Source organism: Pongo abelii, chromosome 6, assembly GCF_028885655.2.
Source record: "Pongo abelii isolate AG06213 chromosome 6, NHGRI_mPonAbe1-v2.0_pri, whole genome shotgun sequence".
NCBI lineage: Eukaryota > Metazoa > Chordata > Mammalia > Primates > Hominidae > Pongo > Pongo abelii.
The window spans coordinates 76,777,175-76,800,548 of record NC_071991.2 but is presented as its reverse complement, the minus strand read 5'-3'; the positions used below and the strand labels follow the sequence as shown (position 1 = coordinate 76,800,548).

The 23,374-nt window shown below is 35.2% G+C and overlaps 1 protein-coding gene and 1 long non-coding RNA gene across 2 annotated transcripts in view; one reads left to right on the top strand and one right to left on the bottom strand.

Moving 5' to 3' along the window:
• The window catches only part of LOC129060388 (uncharacterized), a 35,920-nt gene extending 14,954 nt beyond the window's left edge, over nucleotides 1–20,966 (bottom strand). The window contains exons 1-2 of the long non-coding RNA XR_008527066.1: nucleotides 20,735–20,966; nucleotides 6,392–6,493 (exon numbers count right to left, since the gene is read on the bottom strand). This is a non-coding gene — a long non-coding RNA (uncharacterized LOC129060388). The remainder of the gene's footprint in view (nucleotides 1–6,391; nucleotides 6,494–20,734) is intronic.
• NXPH1 (neurexophilin 1) overlaps nucleotides 1–23,374 on the top strand; it is a gene marked incomplete at its 5' end in the record, with an annotated part of 319,129 nt that overhangs the window by 179,878 nt on the left and 115,877 nt on the right.

Below are 23,374 nucleotides of genomic sequence, written 5' to 3'. Positions count from 1 at the left end.
AGGCATTGGAAGTTAAGGAATGGTTTTTGACCCTCCTTTTGTACTGGGCAAAGATACAGGACTGCTGCCCTCTCACTCTGCCTTTTCAAAAGCTTGTTAAATGAATTGGCTCTGCCGTATTGTAAACTTGACATATTTGCCCAGGGTCTTTGGTTCAAATCTAAGTGTATATCCTAATAGTTCAGTGAATATGTGCAGAATGATACATGTAAATCAAGACATGATAGTGATGATACTTTCTGAAGAATCTAAAAAAACAGAATTGGTAGGAAGCTGGGATTAGACGATGAGAACATATAGTTTCTTGGTATATTGAAAAATATTTTTATTTTATTTTTTTCTAGATATATTTTTCTACCTTGAAAAGCAAACCACTAATTTTATTGATTGCTTGATTTCTGATGTTTTGTGAATATAACCTATTCTTAGTAAATTTGGTAATCTGAGGACATATTTTATTGAATAATTTTAGTTGGGGCTTCAATTCTGGTTTTTCCTGGGACAAATATATGGTTGGACTCATATATATCCTGGGACCAATACAGTTTAAATTATAGTAAAATTAACAAAATTAACTCAAAGAAGTTTGAACTTGAACAGTGTGAAATCACATTGGAACATTTTAAATTTAGTAGCAATAATTGGCCTATCCATAATTAATACAGTACTTATATGTATTATTGCTTAAATAGGTGTTTAAATTTTACATGCTCTGGGTGATTTTTGCTTAAATGAGTTAAAAGCACAGTTTAATTAAGACCAATGAGTTGCTAGAAGAATGCATTTGGCTTCATACTTGTCTTGGATAGTGTCACTCTATACAGTACTCATTAACTAGTGGCAAATAAAAAAGTCAATAAATTCCTGTTTCCATCAACTAGACTAATGAACTTCATTAGTTGATCATGTTATCAGTATAATTACTACAGACCACATTTTGCCCTTGGTTATTAATGTAACAGACTTCTGCACTTATTCTTAGAAGAACTGCCTAAGAAGAGAACTCAGGTTAACTCTGGCAAATAACTTCGACTCTTTTCTTTCTAAAATCATTATTACATCCTCCTGGAAATAGAGTATCCCATATACTCAGCTACGATGGTTTTCACATTCAACTGTGGGAATATGTTGCTAGACCCCTTTTCTTTGTTATAATTGTGTTGGCTATGCCTTTATGGGATACTGTTGTGGGTTGAAATATGTTCCCCAAAAAGATCTGTTGAGGTCCTGACATCTGGTTCTTGTGAATATGGCCCAATTTGGAAATAGAGTCATAACAGATGTAAATTAAGATGAAGTCATACTGAAGTAAGGTGGACTCTTAATCCAATATGACTGGTGCCCTTGTGAGATGAGAAGAGACACACACATACCTAGGGAAAATGCCATGTGGTGATAGAAGTCAAGATCAGAGTGATGCAGCTGCAAGCCAAGGAATGCCAAGGATTGGTGGTGACCACCAGAAACTGGGAGGAGGTAAGGAAGGATTCTATCCAGAGTCTCAGAGAGAACACCGCTTTGCTGATTCCCTAATTTTGGCTTCTACCCTTTGGAACTGTGAGAAAATACATTTCCATTGTTTTTAGCCACCCAGTTTGTGGTACTTTGTTACAGCAGCCTGAGGAAACTAATACAAATTTCTTACTTGAATTATTAACCATAATAGATTAACTACTTAGCTAGTTAAGAGGAAGTGATCAGCTGTTCTCAGGGATAAATGGAAGTCTTGAAAATCCAAGAATTATTCATTAGGACAAATTCTTAAAAATTCAGTGATTTTTTTTTTTTTTTTTTGAGACAGGGTCTTGCTTTGTCATCCAGGCTGGAGTGCAGTGGAGTGGTCACAACTCGCAGCAACTTCAACCTCCTGGGCTCAAGCAAGCCTCCCACCTCAGTAGCCTCCCACTTCTGAGTAGCTGGGACTACAGTGATGTGTCGACATGCCCAGCCTAGTGGTATTTTTAACAGATAAATAAGAATGGGGGTAGTGGCAGAAGTGGAGTGAGAAGAGAGACAAGTAAAATATAGAAATCTGAGGAAAGTGAAATAGCCCTTTCTGTATTTTTTTAAAAAATATGGAGGTTTGCATATTCTTGATATGAAGCTTTGAAAACATTGACATTTTTGTGCGTCATATGGCACTAATAACAGCAACTACCCCACCAAAATACCACCACAAACTTCACATAAAATAAACTCCAAAGAAGAATCCATTTTTCGTGTGATATGAATGACAAATGATTATAAGGAATTTTAATAATTTATATAAAAATCCAAAGAGTCATATTGTAAGTACTGACAGGTATACTAAGGAGTTTTTGATCACACTTAAAAATTACTTGTGTAAGTAGGTAGAACATTAAAATGAGAACAGGGATATATACAGTAAGTCCTCAATGTCATTGATAGGTTCTTAGAAACTTGACTTTAAGGGAAATGACTACTCTATAATGAAACAAATTTTATCCCAGCCTAAATGATATAAACAAGAGTCATTTTGCTTGACATCACTGTTTACAAGAACCTAACAATGATTTTAGGTGTGGACTTATTGTGTGCATATATTTATATATTATTTAACAACATATTATGTCCAAAGACATATCTCTGGCTTTCTTATTCTACAAATAGTTAATGTCTACTAGCTAAGCTAGGTAAGTTAGAAAAAGCTTAGAAGCTCAATACATGTAAGCAAACAAAAAACCCAAAAACATCATTTTAGATGATTCTTTATCCTTCTATTCTAAAATTGTAGCAGGCACTATACATAAGGGCTTTATAGTTTACATTTTGTAGACGAAGAATATAACAATCAAGAAACAGTCTAAAAAATTGGCAATGAAAGAAAGAATGAAGAGAAACCCAAGACTTAGCTAATTCATGATGTTGCCTCAAATATCAAGAAGCTGGTATTATGCAAATGGATCTTTTGCATAATAGGAAAATGAACTCAGAACTGAGTTCATTTTTCTGAGAGGAAATGAACTCAGAACTGAGATTATGACTGTGACGTACTTTGAGACACTTTCAGAAAGATTGAAAGACGAAAAGATGTTTCTTGGTACAAAGCACATTATGATTGATGACTGTTTGAGGGCAGTTATCTTTAAACTAGTATTACAGACAAAAATCCCATCACTTGTGTGATGTCCTCCATTGTGTTGTAGATTTTATTAGCCTCATGGTTTTATGTGAGCAAAGAATGATCTCAACATGACACAATTTTAATATATTTTTTCCCAAGCTCTCAGAGCTATTTTTTGTATTAATTTTAACATAACAGAGACTGCAGTTTCCTTATATTTTGCTGTTCTAAGGGAGAAATATGTCTTTTATTTTAAGCTAGGTAGAGGAAAAGCATTTTTGTTGTTAAAATAAGTGAGGATGATTATTTTTCCCATTCAGACTTTCAAATCCCTTGGCGAAGAAGATATTGCATTACTAAAATTTACTTGTTTGATTTAGAGGTACTGCTTTTGGACACAGTAAGAGTTTTGAACTTTAATTTTGATTTATTTGCTTGCTAGAGTGATAGCTATGAAGAATTCATAACATTTTATTTTAAATGGAAATTGCTAACAGAAATAACTACATTTTATAATCATTTTGAGATAATTTTGGTTGCAATTTCACATTTGACTAACAGCATTAAGAGATATGATTCCAATTAAGGGAAGTAGTAAATATTTTCCTTTGAAATTTCTAAGAACGGAGAGCCTTTCTTTGAATTAATGCATAGAAATTCATAGATATACATAGATAAATATGGAAAACCAATCACTCTCCATAGCACAAGAATGTTGAATTAGCTAGGAATTTGCAATGAATTAGCTAGGAATTTTATACACCTGTCAACATTCTCCCCTTTTCTTTTAATTTTCTGTCTATTTCCAAATCTTCATTCCTCATGATTCTATCACAGGACGTGTTAGAGGATCACACATCACTATGGCTTATGACATATCAGAAAACATAATTTAAAAATTCCTTTGCAGAATTTTATTACATAAAAATTGATCACATATAGTAAGGAATAATAGGACACACAAAAAGTACCACATAGAACAGTACAATTTTAGAAAGGGGAGATAAGGAAGGAGAATATATATCCTTCTAGATGTAGATCCCAAAATGATAACACGGTTATTTCTGGGTGGTATGATTACAACTGGTTTCTATTTTCTTCCTTTTGTTTATCCATTCCCTCTAATTTTTATATGATTAACATGTATTAATTGTGTAATTTTTTTTCAACTTAGAACAACTGAATTAGGGTGGATGTTTTAAATCCCATCTCCATAGTACAATCAACACACTAGATATCAAAGGCTCTTTTTTGGAACAGGAGAGCAGACTGCTATTAAATATTATTCCAGGGATATGCAAACGTTTAAGAGGCTCAGGTGGGCATGGAACAAGTGTGCTGGGAGGGTATCACCAATGGAATAGCCATTAAGGGCCTAGGCAGCACTTAACTTGAGTCACAATAGCACTGGATCTGGATAATAGCCACTGTAGCTGAAATGCCACTTAGAGTTGTACCCTGTGCCAAATTCACTTTACCCACAGAAATTGCAAATGAGTTATCATTCTCATTTTTTCCTTTTATTTCTAGTTGCCACATCATTGTACATATTTATGTGATACAGAGTGATATTTTGATACATGTATACAAATTATGATACATGCCATGATCAAATCAAAGTACTTAGATTATTGAAGGGCAGGCAGAAGACTACATGATATAATTTGATGGGCTTTTAAAATGTTCCCTTACCCCCAAGTTTCTCTCAATCGGCTTGCCCTAGGGTTTTCAATTACCTCTGTCTTCCTTTGGGTTAAATCACTGTATTTTGAGAAAATGTTTTTGAAAATACTTGCATTACATGGTCAAGACCACCATTCTACAGATTACTTGCTAAAGACCAAATCTCTGAAGAAATGAGCATAAAGTAAGAATATTGACAGAGGAAGGGAGACAGAGAATCGTTTGGATTGTTGATCACTATCAGTAGCAATAGGTGATGAAGTCAAAGTGGAGGGTTTTGTCATCAGGACTCAGTGTGAAAATCCTAAGTATTTGATGGGAATTTGTGAAGGAAAGCACTGAAATAGGGAAAGAAAAATGTTAAAGTTTGCTCTGTACAGTGAAACCTTGTGGCGTATTTAACAAATACGTTTTCAATAACTCCAATGATCTCTTGGTATGTTAGAATGCATAATTTTGCCAAATTTGCATAAAGTTCATGGTAAAAGTGATGATAGGAGACTTTGGTTAGGTAGTAGGTGCATCTATCCAGCCACTCAGCATCTCCTTCTCAGCAGGGCTGTCTTGTGTGTTCCTAGTACTACTAAGTCTAGAGTAACATGGAGAATTGTCCTACAATATTCTTAGCAGTGAAACTTTAGGCAATTAATTTGTGATGTCAGAAAGTTCCCAGCATGCATGTAACACTAGAAGGAAATGTGATTTCAGAATGAGCCAGATGCATTTATAAATATTTCAAGATTGTAAATCTCTTGAAGTTTCCAGAGTAATAAAGAATATCAAGAACTGACTCTCTGGGAATTCAAGTTGTTATAAAGCTAAATGAATATGTGAAGGCATGTTCAATGTTTGAGTTCTTTTTCTCTTTTTTTCCCTTCCCCTTCTTTCCTTTCTCTTTCTGTCCTTTCTCCCTCTTTTCTTTCCTTTAACTCTCTCCATCCCTCTTTCTTTTTCTTTCTTTTTTTTTACATTCTCCTCTTCCTTCCTTCCTTCCTTCCTTTCTTCCATTTTTTTTTTCTTTTTCTGCCTTTTGAGTATTTATAGTGATATAATCAAGCAGCTCAGGGAATTTGGCTGCAATAAAGGCTGTTTTGGTGACTCCCTGCTTCTCTTTTCTTCTGTCAAACATAGTTTTGAGAAGAGGAGATATAGTGCTAGTAGGAGCACGCAAGAGACACTTGATTTGCCTTGAAATTTTATAAGCATTCCAATGCTGTTACATTAAATTTATGTAAATACTGACTTGGCCAATTTTGCCAAGAGTGAATTAATAAGCATTCACATGTGCTAGGTTATAAGAGAATCTAATCAGTTCTGCATTCTAACATTGCCTTTTGCTTCTACTTCTGTTACAGTCCAAAGGGAATATTTAAAAGATTCCATGTTTATATTCTTATTTCTTGATATTAGATCACTACTTATTTTGTTAGCATTCTGTCTTCACAGTATGTCTCATTCATTCATTATACCCTTTTCCTGGCCTGGTATCATTAACCTTGCTTTGTAAATAAAGGGAGACACAGAGGTCAACCTTCTTGGCGAGTGTTTTGTCTACTTATTGCTATTGCTGATATTAGATAAAAGTATTGAAAAAATGCAGCTTAATTTCCTTGTTTACCTTACCTGAAGTTAGGTCTCAATTATTCACCAGGGGATTCTATGCTGCAGTGAAACTGCTTTGTTGGGTAGGATGTGACCAGGGAATACAAACTAACTTTCAATTTTCTGTGAATAAATCATAATAAAGTTGATCAGTGTGTTGCCAAACAATAGAGATATGTGTGTTTTTACTTGTCACTCTATACATGTGTATCCACATTTACATAACCATGTTTGAGTTTTCATGCCACTACCGCCTTGAGTCTTCCTTAATATATAGGATTCAGAGGGTTTTTTTCAATCATTAGCTCCATTACTTTCACATAGCCAATTTCAATAATTATAGTCATGTTTTAAGTTTTGTGCACATTTTCTTTCAGCCAGAAAAGCTCCGTTTTAAATGCTAGCAAATCCAGTAACTCAAAAGCTTTCAAATATAGTCTATTGTCCAGGGCTTTCATGGTGCATTTCAACAAAGAGAATCTCTATGCTCACTCAATTTGCAAACATCTGGAGGAAAATAATGTGATAATTAGAAGGCAACATGGGTTCATCAAAAACAAATCATGCCAAACTAACTTAATTTCTTTCTTTGATTCCTTAACAAGCTGAGTGGTAACACAGTGGGTATTTTTATTACAGTAAGACACTTGATTTAGCTTTCTAACAATCTTAAAAGGCTTAGGAAAAATGCAGATTAGGGAAAATGACTGGCTAATGTAGGATATCTTTGTAAAAAGGGACTAGCAACCATTATCTATCTATGGTTCAGAATACAGTTAGTAGAGGCTGTTGGATAAATTTTATTTTATTCATTGTATCATTCAATATCTTAAGCCTTTGACTTTGATTATATATATTTTATATCTCATAGTGTTTTTTAAGGTAACTGGCTATAGGGATTTTATGTTTAACAAATAACATTGGTAATTTTTTTCTAGAAAGGAACATATATCTTGGCCAACTTTTTTCTTTAGAAACTATGAAAATCATACACACACATATACATATAAATCACATATAGACTGAACACACATGTGTATATATAATTCATAAAATTATATCATAAATCATAATCTTAGTTTCAACGACTAATATTGTTTTAATAATTGTTCTTATGGTTTTATTTCTGTCTGTAATGTTTTTATAAAGGTGAGAGTATACTAAGTTTACTATTTCTGATTTGTTTTAACTTAATAGTATAGTGTTAAACACAGTCCTAAGTTGATAAATGTACTTTTACAGCTTTATTTATAATGATTGCATAGTATTTCAGTGGATGTGCCATAATTGATTGACTTGTCTCCCTTTGTTAGATAGATTTTATCTATGTGGTTGTTTTTACTACTATAAAATATAATGGAATAGCTATACTTGTAGTTAAATCTGTTTTCTCATAAGGCATATACCTAGACATTGTATTATTGGGTTAAAAAATGTGAACATTGTAAGAATTTAATGTGTGCTCTCTAAATGCCTTCCAAAAGGTTGAACCAGTTTACATTCCTACTGGCTGTTTAAGAGAGGATGCTATATATATGTATTCATATCTATAGACATATATGTATGTCTATATGTATATATATGTAGATATATGTATATGTCTATGGATTTTATGCGTATGTCTATAGATATGGATACATATATATATACATACACACACGTTTAGAAATAGACATACATGTGTATATATATGTGTATATGTCACATACACATATATGTGTTTAGAGATAGAAACATATCCATATACATATATGTAGGTATGTATATGTCTATAGTTTCCATTTGGAAAAAGGAAAGTTCCTCTTTGGGAAAAATGAAATTCACTGGAAAGATTTAAATGATAGAAGTTGCCATAAATATTTTAGAAACTCTATGTTTGATTATGCAGCTGTGATGAAAGAATATCAAAATATAGGCTTAAATTGACTTTTCTCCTATTTCTCTGTAAAGATTTATCAAAAGGAGAGATTCATTTTGTGGCAGTTATTGTTCTTATTGAACATCCTGAAATAAGAATTATTCTATGCCTCAAAGTAACACTAAATTATATTCTTTGTTAATATATTAAACAAACAAAGGTCTTTTAAATGGTGTTTGAGGTTAAAGATTCTGTTTTGTATTTTGATTCTGCAGCAAATACAGCTTCCTAGCTTCTACTGTTAGTTGGCTCTGATTTCTAATTCTCATCTCTTCTTTCTTTTTACTTGTCGTGCCTCATTACAATTTCAAATGAAACTGTATGACGCTGATTGGAATTGTTTCTGTTGGGGGAAAATGTACGAATTAGATGTGCCCAGAAATTCATCTGCATTTGAACCCTGCTATTTGTTTGACACAACGGGTTTTCAGGAATGGGATTGCGGGAGCTAAATCTTTAATAAAATTGTTATTGACTGTCCCTGCAGGAGGCAGTGTGCATGGTGGCTAAACATGAGGATTCAAACCCTCAGCTTTGTAGCTTTTTGGCTATGTAATTAACCTCTCTAAGTACATTTACTCATCTGAAAAATGTAATGATACAAACCTCTTAAGGTTGTTGAGAGGATTCGATGGGATAATTTAAATAAGTACAGGGGACCTAGTAAGCTTTCAATAGATGTTAGGTGTTACTGCTATTTCTTGGTGATCCACACTTCCCTTAGATGGGAGGGCATAATCTTTCCTATAGCTATTGCAAAAATAATCTGACTCTGCTTGTCCCAGATTATTGCCTCACTTTGGAGCAATTATATCAGAATCTGTAAAATAACTATTATGTCAATATTTTCCTGCCTCTCTCCCTTCCCTCTTTCCTTCTTTCCCTTTCCTTGCATTTATTGAGAGTCAACGGTATTCTATACTTTGCTAAAGACTGGAGAAGGAAAACTGATAAGAATCATGTTTTGAAGAAGGTAACACAACTGTGGAGAAGACAGATGTTAATCAGGTAATCACATAAATAAATGTAAAATTGCAAGGATGACAAGTGCTACATAAATGACAGCTGCATGGGTTATAAGAGCATATAGGAGATTGGAAAGACTTCTCAGAAAATGAAACAGGGAAATAAAGAAAGTATAAGAGGTAAACAGGTGAAGCAGTAGACTTCCACATAGTCTCCCTATTTTTGCTGTTATCTTCTTAAAGCTTATTCTCCACATAGCAGCCAGAGTGACCATATTAAAATGAAAGTTAGATTATATTAGATCTCTGCTCAAATCCCTCTCACCGTGACTTCATTACATCTCACTCAGAATAAATCTCGTAGTTGTTATTTTGTTTTATAGACCCCTATGTGATTGGTCTCCTGCTACCTTTCTGACCTCATCTTCTTTCACTCTCTTCTTACATAGTCACGTTCAACCACACTGGCCTCCTTGCTGTTCTTGCTGTTCCTTGAACATATAGGTAAACTTTATTTTGAAGTCTTTTGATCTTGTTCTCTGCCCAAAACACTTTCCCCAGATACCCCCTCACCACATCAGTGAGCTCTTCCCTGATGACCCTATAGAAAATAGCAACTCTGTCTCTATCAGGACTCCTCATTGCCCTTATGCTGTATTTATCACCATCCCACATTTTATAAATTTACTTGTTTATTTTTTATTCTCCCTCGTCATCTCGACTCAACTTGTTAAAAACTTCATGGGATCAGGAGGTTATGTTTACTGCTGAAATCCCAACTCCAAGAATAGTGCCTTGAAGGTACTAGGAACTCATTCAATATTTGAGGAATGAATTAAGGAAGAAGAGACATGGTGGCAAGAGCATTTAGGACAGAGAGCGAAGCATATGTAAGGGCTCCAAGGCAGGTAGAAGCATGGAAGCTAGGAGGGACTGAGGGAAAGGCATTGTTGCTTTTGAACACAGTGAACTAAAAAAAGTGTGGAATACTAGAGGCAAAAAAGGTAGGTAAAGACTGGATCATGCAGTTATAAAGATTTTCCCCTAAAAACAAATACAAGCCACTAAAGTAATTTAAGTTGAGATGGGGTTGAAGGACCAGATCAAGTTTATGTTAAAAAAAAAAAAACCCACTCTGGCTGAAGTATGGATATCAGATTTGAGGGGAGGGCAGTGTGAATGTAAGTAGATTAATTAGGAGTTCATTATAGTAGTTGTGCCAAGAGATGGTGCCAGCTTGGGCCACTGGTTTCAGTGGATAAGAAGGGAGCGGATGGTTTGAGAGCAGTGGTTCTCAACTGGAGCAATATTTGACAATGTTTGGAAATATTTTTTGTCATTACAATTGTTGGGGGAAAAGGGATGTCTACTGGCGTCTATTGAGTAGAGGCCAGGGATGCTGGAAACCATCCTACAATGCACAGAACACTCTCCAATTATCCAGTCCCAATGTCAATGGTGCTGAGATTGAGAAACTCTGTTTTAGAGGTAAACTCAAGAACTCTCTTCCTGAGGTACAAACTCAGAACTTGATGTTGGAGTAGACATGGGAGTTGAGAAAGTGGGTATTTCCTATAAAAGAAAGGAAATCAGTATATCAAAGAGATATTTGCACTCCTATGTTTGTTGCATCACTGTTTACAATAGCTAAGATTTGGATGCAACCTAAGTGTCCATCAACAGATGAATGAATAAAGAAAATGTGGTATATATATACAAAGGAGTACTACTCCGCCATAAAAAAGAAGGAGATCCAGTCATTTGCGACAACACCGGTGGAACTGGAGATCATTACATTAAGTGAAATAAGTCAGGCACAGAAAGACAAATGTCGCATGTTCTCATTTATTTATGGGATCTAAAAATCAAAACAATTGAACTAGTGGACATAGAGAGTAGAATGGACCAGAGGCTGAGAAAGATAGTGGGGAGATTGGGGGAACGTGGCAGAGGTACAAAAAATAGAAAGAACAAATAAAACCTACTATTTGATAGAACAACAGGGTGTCTATAGTCAATAATAATTGCACATTTTAAAACAACTTAAAGAGTATAATCGGATTGTTTGTAATTTAAAGGATAAATGCTTGAGGGGATGGGTACCCCATTCTCAATGATATGCTTATTTCACATTGCATGCTTGTGTTAAAATATCTCATGTACTCCCATAAACATATACACCTATGTACCCACAAAAATTACACTTTTTTAAAAAGCAAGTGGGTACATCTCATGTAACCCAGAATATATACATCTATTATGCACCCACAAAAGTTAAAAAAAATTTTAAAAGTAAATTAAAAAAACTCCCAGATTTGGGGCATGGGTAACTAAACTGAGGAGTGTCACTCACCTCAGGGTTCTTCCGCCCATAAGGAATTATGATTTCTGTCCATCCTATATCTTTTCTTTGATGTTAACAACACTAACAAAAGGGTAGAATGGATAGTCATGTTTGTACTTTATGATCTGGGCATTTTGGGATCGATTTTATGGTATTAGCACGGAGGTTAGGAAATACGACATTTAGTCTGATATTTTCACTCAATTAACTGATGCCACTGATTCATCTGACTGTATTCATACAGCTGACATGTGTGGCACTAATTCTCAGAGCTGGCTTCATCAAAATAGCCATTGAATGCATCTTTCAGGGAGCATCAACACTGTGCTAACAAAATCTTGGATGTTTAGCCAATGAGCATAAAGGTAATTAAATATTTTATTAACTTTATATACAAGAGCCCAAAGCACTTTCACATACATTTTTCCTTCATACTCTTTATGTGCTTGTATTAGCAGAAAGAGGACAAAGTAGCTGTATTGCATTATAGCACAAACTTTCAGGCAGTGAGATATTCTTGAGGCTTAAATTCACTTGCAAACTTGGAGAAGAGGTGGAAACAAGAAATCAGAATTTACCCTTTTGCTAATGCATTGTTTTCTTAGAAATGTAATCACTGCATCATTCTTTCATTTTGAGAGCCTTCTGAGATTATACAAGATATTTAATCCAATATCTTTATATGTTGAATCTGCATAAGAAGAACTGGAGAATGTGTGTTCTTTTTTATTTTATTTGTTTGAATTTTTGCCAAACACACTCTACAGAATTCAAGGAATGCTAATTATGTGTGCTACAATTGAAGTTATCTGGACCCTGTTTTTTTCTCTTTTGCTGCTGCATTTTTCATGGCAAGAATCTGGTAGAAGATGAAAATTATAAAATTGAAATCTTTTCAGTTTGTGTCTTACTATTTTTAAGCAGGAAAATTTTAGTATGTACAAAAGAGATGGTTTCAGTGAATTCCTGTGACATTAATTGGCTGTTTTCTCTCTCTAAGAAGGACGTTGAGAACTTGAGCTTGATTTTAGGATTATGTCTGCCCTGGTACCCTTGGTGAACATTTCTGCTTTTGCCTTGTGTTCCTGGCATAGTTTTGAAGTGGTGTGCATTTTGAAGGGAAACTGATTTGTGTTTGAAAGAAATTAGGTCCTCTGTAATAGTCAGCAATCTCTGTCTTGTCTCCTTGTTCAGACTGGTCTCTGAATCTTCTATTACCTCCAGTTAACTTCTGCAATCTGCTTCTATTCTCTTGTTAACATTTGTTCCTGCATCTGGGATGAAGCTTATAATTATGTGTCCATTGCAAACTCTTTACTAGAGTTTTGGTTAATCCAGGTCTTATTTTGTTTATGTTTGCTTAAGCAAATGATGTTCAATGCTCTTTCAGATATCCTTTAAAGTAATGGGATCAATAATTTAAGCCTTTATAAGTATGCATATCCTGGCTAACCTCATTTTACCCATGTGTCTGTACTGTCAGTTACATTTACATTGAGCAACCTCACTGACTCTTGTGGATTTATTTAACTATGAAGCAAAATAATAGTTATAAATTCAGTATGAGAAAGTATTACAGAGATCATATCCTATCTTATTCTCCAGCTTATTTTTTAAGGGGGAAACTGAGTCCCAGAGAATAGGAATAATTCTCTGCATTTGTAGTAACACTCTGTAGTTTACAAAATATACTAATACCATTATTTCATATGATGTTTTCAGTAATTCTGTGAGGTGTGCTAGGAAGGCATTATTATCTCTATTTTACAACAAGGAGAAAACGATGTAGAGAAATTGAGACTTGCTTCCTCAACTACCTATAACAAGTATGTGGTAAATCTGGATCTAAAATCCAAGACTTAAGGCTGTTAATCAAGTATCCTTTCCCAAATATGATCTTGGCTCATGAACAGAGTTTTCCCATCCATGTGCTGCTGTGCTGTAATGTGTTGAGATACTGACTCTTTCAGCACTTAGAGCTGCCAGAGTAGCCATTGACCTCTAGCCGCAAGGATCCTTCTCACCTCAGTGCAACACAGAACTACTATTATCTTCTGTGTACCTCGACATTGAAAAAACACAGAAGCACAGTTCTAACATATAATGGAGAAAGACCTGATCAAGTCACTCAATGAGTTTATTGAAAGATTACTAGGTGCCTAACAGTCCTGGAAATGTTTTCACAGTCTCCATTCATCCACCTCTGATACTCATATATATTTACCTCCAAGGAACCTGCCCTCCCTACCCACAGTCTGTGTGGTACCAGGAAGCCAGCTGACAACAATTCTGACCCAGGTTAAAGATGTGGGCCTCAGTAAGCCTCTGTGCTGCCTCTTCTTGTCATGGTGATTAGTTCAAGGGTAATTATGGAATTCACCCAGAGCCAACCAGATCTCATGAGACTGTGACTTTTGGGCAAAAGAATATTTCTACGGTTCTGTAACTGACTCTGGAAGCATGCAGGCTGAGGCTGCTGCCACCAGCTTGACTCCTCATGTAGCTTAAGATTTCAATCTTAATTCCAATGCTGGAATTAAGGAGATCTGAGAGAGAAACTGAGCCCCGCTGATACCATTTGATGTCAAGCTGACAAAAAAGCTGAAGCTAATTCTGCGCTTTGGAATTATACGAACCAATACATTTCTCCTTTCCTTAAAATGATTAGATGAAGTTACCGTCATTAAAAATCATCTATATTCTTTCATAAATGGTTAAAAATTCTAATTTGTCACTTTAAAGGCCTCATGGGGACAAGGACGATTTAGAAATGGATGTTCCAATTTGATCTGATCTCTTCCAGGTTGTATGTTTTTCTTCTCCCTTTGAAAAGGTAATTCATAACCTATGAATAAAAATGCTCTTTCTATAAACTTTCACAAATCTAAAGGTGTTTTTGTCATAGTCAGTTGCCTACATTAATTCATCAAATAATTATTGTTATGACACTGAGGTAAGCTGGGGAACAAGACATCATCTTTGCTGTCAAAAAATTTATAATTTAGTTGGTAGAAAAAACATGTTATAATGGAAAGAAAATTAAATTTAATTAATGTATATAACTAAATCTGATGTAAGTGTCACTGGAGTAGGTCAAAGGAGGACAAAGTGCCATAGATTGAGAAGTGATAGTCACCATGAAAGAGAGAACTGGAGTCAAATCTTTAGGATTTGGGCAGGTGACCAGGAAGAAGTCTGTCCAGGAGCTGCAGCATAGCACAGACAAAGACTCAGACAGGAAAGAATGGTGTTTGAGGAAGATAGTGACCCAACAGGATGGGTTGCAGCAGAGGAGTTAGGGTGAGCAACAAAATAGCTTGGAAATTTCCATCTCTGACTTTTGAGAAGAACTTTGGGACAAAGCTCTTTGCTTAAGATTTGTATTGAGAAACAGTAACATGCTAGCCACTCTTTTTTTTTTTTTTTTTTGAGATGGAGTTTCACTCTTGTTGCCCAGGCCGGAGTGTGATGGCATGATCTTGGCTCACTGCAACCTCCACCTCCTGGGTTCAAGCGATTCTCTTGCCTTAGCCTCCCAAGTAGCTGGGATTACAGGCGCCTGGCACCATGCCGGCTAATTTTTGTATTTTAGTAGAGATAAGGTTTCACCATGCTGGCGAGGCTAGTCTCAAACTCCTGGCCTCAGGTGATCCACCTGCCTTGGCCTCCCAAGGTGCTGGAATTCAACTCTTTATTGAGCACTTACTACATACATGACAGTAGGTTAAAACTTCACATGGGTTATCTCACTTAATAGTAATAACTTTCAGGTAGGTATTATTGTACCAACCAACCCTGTAAGTGGATGAGGCAGAATGAACCAAGGACAGTCTGCCTCTGAAGACCATGCAGTTGCTCTGGGCATGAAATTCCATCTGTCTAAGATGAACAGAGCAGTCACTTTGCACATGTCATGTAAGTTTATAATAGTTCTCTGCACATTTTGGTGAGTATTTGTATTTTTGGCAAGTTTAATATTCAGAGTTACTACTAGCAAATTCTTAGAATTACTAGATTTCAGGCATTTAAAAAGCCTCTATTTTACCATGAAATTCATTGTTATTTATTCTACACTTAAAGCAAGGGAGTGAAATCTCATAAATTAGATTGAAGTAATAATTATTAAGAACATCACAATTTCTAGGGATTGAGTTAAAGTATTTACATTATTATTTCATTTTTCCCTAACAGATTGTGAATGAGGGTGTTGTTATTCCCTTTGTATAGACAATAAGACTGAGATCAAAAGTATTTAAGTAGCTTATACAAGGGCATATAGTTAGTGTGAGCAGAGCTGTGACTTGAATTCAGGTCCTTCAATTATAAGTCTAGTTCTTTCCCCACTACCTTAGTCTGTAAGTGGCCAAAAAGTACATATGAAACTTGGCACTTTATATGTATTGGAGTTATATTAGACCTTAAGTGGCCATAGAGTAACAAATGAGACTTGGCATTTGTGTTTACTACTAGAGAGTGTGAAAAGTCTAAGTAATTATCAAATACGAGTGATAATTTGACAAAGTTAAGTCTCATTCAAACTCAAAGTTTGAACTTTCCATTTGTCTGGTTATTCTATGATTTGTCAACAAGTCAGAATAACAAATATTTATTGAATACCAATTTATTAGGTAAAAGTATATGCTAATGTAAAAAGAACTTTGTGCAAACCCTACACTAATGGAATAGAAAATATGGTTGAGGACAAGGCAAAAACCTATACAGTACAAGTGTGAGTAATCTCTGAGAAAAGATTAAATGAATATTTTGAGGTGGGACATAACTAATATATCATATGAATATTAAGGACTATGAGTACAGAGGAAGAAAATATTTGTAGCTGCTGGAGTGGTCTTGAGAAATGTTAACATGAAATTTATTGTTATTCATGAAGGAAGTATTTGAACTACTCCTTGAGGGGAGGACTTCGAGAAATCAGAAAGAGCAAAAGCAGAGTGGTAAGGAAGTATGTGGTGTGCTCCAGGGAGCAGTTTGTCCAGAACCAATATTTAAATACAGGATAAAATCACAGAAGTGGGTCAGGGCCAGCTTGAGGAAGTCTTAAAGAAAAACTAAGAGGCCTGAATTTAATGATGCGGGAGGGGTGGCAGTGCGGGGCTGCAGGTGCAGAGGAGTGGAGACAGGGAAGACTCTGGGAGACGAATTAAAACAGGAGGAGAGTAGAGACAGAGGTTCATTTGTTATGGAAAATGCTGGGGAAATTGGGTGAAATAACTAACACAAACTACAAAGTGATTGGAACAGGTCAGGTCCCCACAAGTTAAAAGGGGAAGAATAAATAGATAAATGGCATTTCAAGTAAACAATCAGACAAATTTAATTTATCTGACATTCTGTAAGACAAAGTAAACTGTCATGAAAACTAAATACTAGAGAGAGAAATAAAAAAGATAAAAGAAACAGAATAATTAACTACAAACAAACTTGTAAACTGTGATTGAATCATAGTTAACAAACAAAAAACCAAAAGGTGGGGGACCAGCGGAGATATTTGAATATAGACTGGATTTTATGTCATATTAATGAATTGTTGTCAATTTTTAGTTTTGATAATAATTTTGTAAGTAAGAAAAAGTTCTTATTTTTAAGAGATATATGCTGAGAAGTCTCATATGTGCCTTTTATTGTCAATTTTTTTCTGCAAAATATAGGTATATGCATACGTGAATTTTTATTTGTATTCTATCTGTATCTATATTTACATGTAAACATTTTCTATGGCTTTGTATGTATTTATATCTACATTGATACTCAGACCCATACTCATAGTCACCCCATCCCTATCTCTGTATTGTAGCTAGATCCAGATATAGATCTAGAAGAAGTATATGTGACATAATGTTAAAAAAGTTTTGAATCTAGTTTATGGATGTACAGATGAGCACCGTGCTATTCTTATAATTTTTTGGTGTGTTCAAGATTTTTATTATAATAATTGAGCTGGAGGGAAAGGGGATAAATAGGTCAGGACTTGGAGCCTAAAGGAGAAGCAGTGTGAGTGGAAAGAAGGAGCAGATGTGCAGAGATAATTGGTAGCACAGGGTGAGTTTTTTAACCCAAAGCATCAGAGGAGCCTCTTAGGTATGAGTTTTAGCATTAAGGCCTTGCTGATTGGCTGTGGCCACATTTTGAATAAGGGCAGGAATGTCTTTAGAGAAAGTAAGTTTGAGGGAGAGAATGTACTCGTTTTCAGACGGGTTTTGTTTCCAGCGAATATGAGCTTTCCAATTGAACCTTGTTGGAGGAAGGTTGTCCAGACTCTAAGAAGATCAGAGCTAGAGATGCCAATTCCATAGTCAGACACCGCAGATGGCAGTTGAAATCATGAAATTGGATGAAAGTTATGAGTAAAGAAGTGTGCAAAAGGAAAACTGAGAAAAACCCTAAGAAATGATCATATTTAGGTGGTGGAAAGAAAAAGTGAGGAGAGCAAAGCAGACAAAGTAGGCCAAACCAGAAGGGAAAAGATAGTGTCATGTGGAGAAGTGGAGGGAGCACACAGCCCATGGTGAACACACCATACATCTTTTTGAATGAATGAATGAATGGAGTTGTACAAAAGAGTGAGGGTCATTAAAGTAAAGATAAAGAGAACAGTAAAGACAATTGCAGAGTGAATGAAAGTCATTTGGGATTAGGAGATGAGAGGTTATTTTAAATTCAGACTAAAGGTTTGGTGGAGGCTGTTGCAATGGTTCATTGTGGAGGCAAAAGCCAGCACAAGAAAGTGGGGAAGCTGAGTAGTACAGGGCTCCTCGGTGCAGTTTGGGGATAGGAAGACCTGGATTCATGTGAAGACTCTTTAACGCTATAACTGCCTTCCCTGGGCTTCAGTTGTCTATTTCCCTAAGAAAGTGGGGTAGGCTAAGTGATGTCCAACATTTCTTAAAGCACTCACATTCCACTGGCCCTTCAGCTGTTTTAAAATATATATTTAGAGAAGACTGTCCTAATCCATATTGCAATGTCATTTTCAGCTTCCTATGTGTCACAATTGCTTTGACTATAGAGTCCCTATGTAGAAATAGAATTATCTTATTCTCTTTTTGGCAACCTCACTGATTTACAATGAAATTATTGGAATGGTCAATAGATACATCCATATAGCATTTTGACATAAGCAAAATGTAACTTGACTGAATAGCAAAATAATACTTTAATTTTTTATTTCCAATTTCAAAGATTATTTTAAAGAACTGAGGAGATGTTATATTATGTTGCTATGCATTGGCAATTTCTGGTAGGAAGTTAGGGGGAAGATCAACTCAAATGCTGAACCTTTACTCCATTATAAGCTTTTCTACATCCTATTAGGTCCAAATATGCAGAAAGGGATTGTGCAGATGATACCATTCTGCTTAAATGACAAACCTGGAATGATGAATGCTTTTCCTGGTCAATTAACCCCTGCCAAAGCTCTCAGTGACTGAAAGAAATGCTGTGGAACACAGTCTCGAGTAGACTATAAAATATACAATTAGAGGTCTTCTGAAGGAGGATAGTGTTCCATTAGAAATCAACCAGCTCCTTTTAACTCTATGGGTCCCTATTTCTCAGGACATTTACCAGAGGGTTGTTCAGAAACTGGCTCATCACCAGTTTTCTTAACAAAGCTTTCAGATCTTTGTTATCACACAAAGAGATAAAGAGTCTGAAATCCTCCTTATGATTCAGGCATCATCTGTTATCCTAGATCAATGTCAAGCTAAAGATTTTTGGAAAGGATTTTGGCAAAGTGTAATTGTAGATTAACCCCACAGCCTTCCATTAGATAAATGGCATAATGGGAAGTTTCAAACAATGAGTCAGAGGACTGGGCTCTGATCTTGAGAAAGCTGATTTTCTCTATGACCTTCAATTAGTTATATAATCTTTTTGTCTGTGAATCAGTTATCTAATCTGTGATATATGGTAACTACTTTTTTGTTTGTTGGTTGAGGACTATAGGAAATACAAGGTGTTATTTTTTCTCATATGTTGGGAAGACCCATTCTTTCTGCATTTCTGCTAAGGGACCTCTTTCTCCTTAAGCATGTAGACTTCATTGGCAAAGAAAGGATGTATTTAACCTGATGAGGAAAGTCAATTCTGAAAAAAAAGAACATTTTAATAAGGAAAGTACTGGTATTGACCTCATATTGAGTATGATGAAGCATGGTTGGATATACATAATAAATTATGCATCTTTGGGCCTTAGTCTATTGCAAACTGCAACTTTGTTGAACCTCATGGACTATAATTCTGACGTGTCAGTAGGATATACTCATTGTCATGCAGTTTACATTTTTTTTTTTTTTTGGCAACTTCAGATACTTTCCTTACTTCAGATCTAACTTCCTGCTGAGGGGAGCTTGCTACCAACCTTGTTCCATTACTTTTTCACTGCCACGAGGGACTCCTTTCCAAGCACTTGAATTTTCATTTTTTTTTCTTTTAAATGACTCCTTACAATGACTGATAAGAGATAGGATTCATTAGCACAGTTTGCTAGTACTTTGTGCTAATATTACACTGAAGTCAGGTCATATGAAATCAAAGTGTTCTTTAATTGTCCATTTTGCACATTCAACATGTTGCATATGGCCCTTCAGGATCTGGTCCTTGATAATGTCTTCTACTATTTTTAAGGCATATTTCACTCTGATTTTATGCCTTAATAACAGTAAAGTAGTAATTTCTCTCATGCGATGTGGTGTTTATCACCTGCAAGCCATTATCCATGCTTCTCTTATTCTTGGGACACTTTTTCCCTGCACTCTGCCTACTTACCTTCTATTCTCCTATACACCTCTGCTCAGACTCCCTCTTTACCAGGTTATTTTTCCTGACATCCTCATTCCTTTAAGCATAAGGACAAAGAGCCTCTCTGGGTGTTCTTTTAATATCCTGTGAATGCCTCTGACTTTATGCCCCCACCTTGTTTATATTTCTGTTTATGTCTATTATATTCATTAGACAATGATACTCTGCAGATCATTCCAATACCCAGCCTAGTGCTTGGCACACAGTAAATGGATAATACACATTTAAGTGAATTGGCCTACTTGGAAGAAGAAAAAGATTCAGATTAGTGGCGATTTTTATGTATATTTGATGTCCAACAACTATTATTTACATACCTGAGAACTCATGCTTGACCTTGGGCAAGGTAACAAGGGAATGCTCATTCGGTAAATGAGGCAGAATAAAAAACTACTTGTTAGTCTAGAAATTAAGGCCATATATAGATAGGCAAGTCTATACGAGAGGAGAAAAGATCTCAGGGGAAATAGGTAATGAAATAAGCCTCTTAAATATGCAGTAGATATTCTTCAGTTAATATCTCATATAAAACAAAGAAAAGACTTCCAAGCCTTCAATGTTCTAAGTTGCCATGGCAGCAGCACCATCACTCTTGGCTCTTTGAGTAGTAGGATTGCAGGGGGAGAAAGGCCTGACACTAGTAGGCAGAATGCCAAGGGGCTGGGAGAGGTTACTGAAGCATTTTATTACTGACACTGAAGAAATGATTATAGATCATGAAGCAGGAGAACCTACCATACCGTGGCAATGAGATTCATTGGTTTCCAGAGAGTTGCATTTTGACTTTTAAAAGGAGATTTTTAAAAATGATAGTCAAATTGCACTTCAATGGATTAAAAAAAAATAACCGTTTTAAAAGCAGAAGGGTAGAAGCTGCTAGAGAGTGTATTCAAATCCATGCTTCTTAGCAACCAGACCAGATTTCATCCATAAAAGAAAGCCAGAGGTACAATAAAAAAAAAGGCTCTTTGGTTCTCTAGAGAATACAAAGGCATATTAGAGAAAAAGAAGCACTTTGAGATCTGTGGATAAAAGGCACTATATGGGCATAAAGTATATTACAAAAAGAGAAGGACAAGGAAGAAGTGATGTCTAGACTGGGCAGGTTATCTTGGGTATGTGTGAGAATAATTGCCAAAGTCAAAATGAGAGAAGATCATGACAACTAGAATCATTAGAGTGTTCAGAAGTTAGCATTATTTTAAAACATAACAGATATATATTTTTTTCCTGAATCAAAGCAAAATAAATGTAAATGGAAAATAGAGAATATGTGGATGACTTAGTAACTACATACTATTTCCTCAAAAGATTTTCACAGTGAAGACAGACGAAAAGGTGCAAAGAAAAAACGTCACTAACATGTTACAGAGTTTGATGTTATCTATCTTCGAAGTTTCAGTGAAATTCTACACAGTAATTGATTCTTTCTAATTCAACCAAGTAGGAAACATTAGAACATTTTATGCATGGGTGTTTTTTTTTTTTTTTGGATAATGTAAGGTTAGAAGAGTCATCACAAACAAACAAAAAAGCAAAAACCAAACCAAACCAAAAACCCAAACCCAACAACAAACAAACATTTAAGAGAAAAGTCAGGGACAAGAATGTAGTTTCTGGTGATAGGATAAGAAAAATTACAAGTTAAACTAGAACTCTCATTTTCTCTAAATTAAGCCAGCCCTTTTTGTGTATGTATAAAAAAAAAAGAACTGGGGGGTATGAAAGAAATGATTCTTTTCATGTACTATAATCAATGCAGAGATTACCTTCAGGAAGATTCAACAATGTTCTTGAGTGGTATACAAAAAGCCTGATGTATTTGAAAGAAAATAAATATAAATGAATGTTTTCTGGATAAATGAAGAAGCAAAGCTTGGAAGTAGAATGTGTAAATTTAGCAGAGATTTGATGCGTATGTTTGAACAGACGGTGGTGCAGTTGTTATCTTCCAAGGTTATTTTATGAAAGCTGCATTTTCCCTTGAAGCCAGACCCCATATGGGGTTGAGATGACGAAAGCCTCATGTATCTCACTATCATTAGGCTAATGAGATTGGTCAAGGCCACATGCATTCTAGATCTTGGCAAAATTTAAGATAAATCTAGTAAATTCTTCTAATAGCTTTGTGCTGTTTTTGGAAAGAAGGAGAAAGATAAGAAATGAATAAAAACAAATTTTCAAGTACAAAATATTCCATTTCTGAAATACTGTTCCATTATGAAAATGACTGATTTTAAGATAGATTATTTACCCCCACTGTTATAAAATTTTATGGTCACAGAAATAATTTAAACCAGGTATTTGTAAAAAATCCAATATGTAAACACAAATATTATGAACGTTTGTTTTTTAAGCATTCCTTTTGTTCCCAAAACTTTCCAGTTTTTATAGTGAAGAGTTTTGAAAATTATGGTGGATGGACATTGAAAATGGGTTAGTTTAGCTGTGAAAAAGTTTATTTTTGAACTGAGACCAACTGTTGGAAATTATAGACAATTTGTAATTACTAAGAAAGGTGAATTGGTAGGAGCCATAATGAATGCTTTCTGATAGGAGGCTTATAATGACTTACATGCAGTTGGGGGAGATATTTCATTTAAAATCTTTGGGCAGGTTTTCATAGCTAGTTAAAAATAATGCAAACTGATTTTAAGTTTGGTGTGTTAATATTACAAGCTGTTATGTATATAAGTTATCGAGATTACTAAAATTGCTCTTTATATTGGTAGGCAATAACTACATAGTATTGTCTGTAAAGTAGAGGCCACTGGGTGAAAAATGTTTTGATTGCTGTCCAAACACTGAAGTTATAATACAGTGCAGAGCAACACCCAATAATAAATGGAAGTACCATCTGCAGTATATTACAAATGAGTCAGTTTAAAGCCTTGTGTGGGACTTTTTAAAACACAGTTGTAACTGCACAAAGTAAGGTGGGGAGTTTAGAAATCACC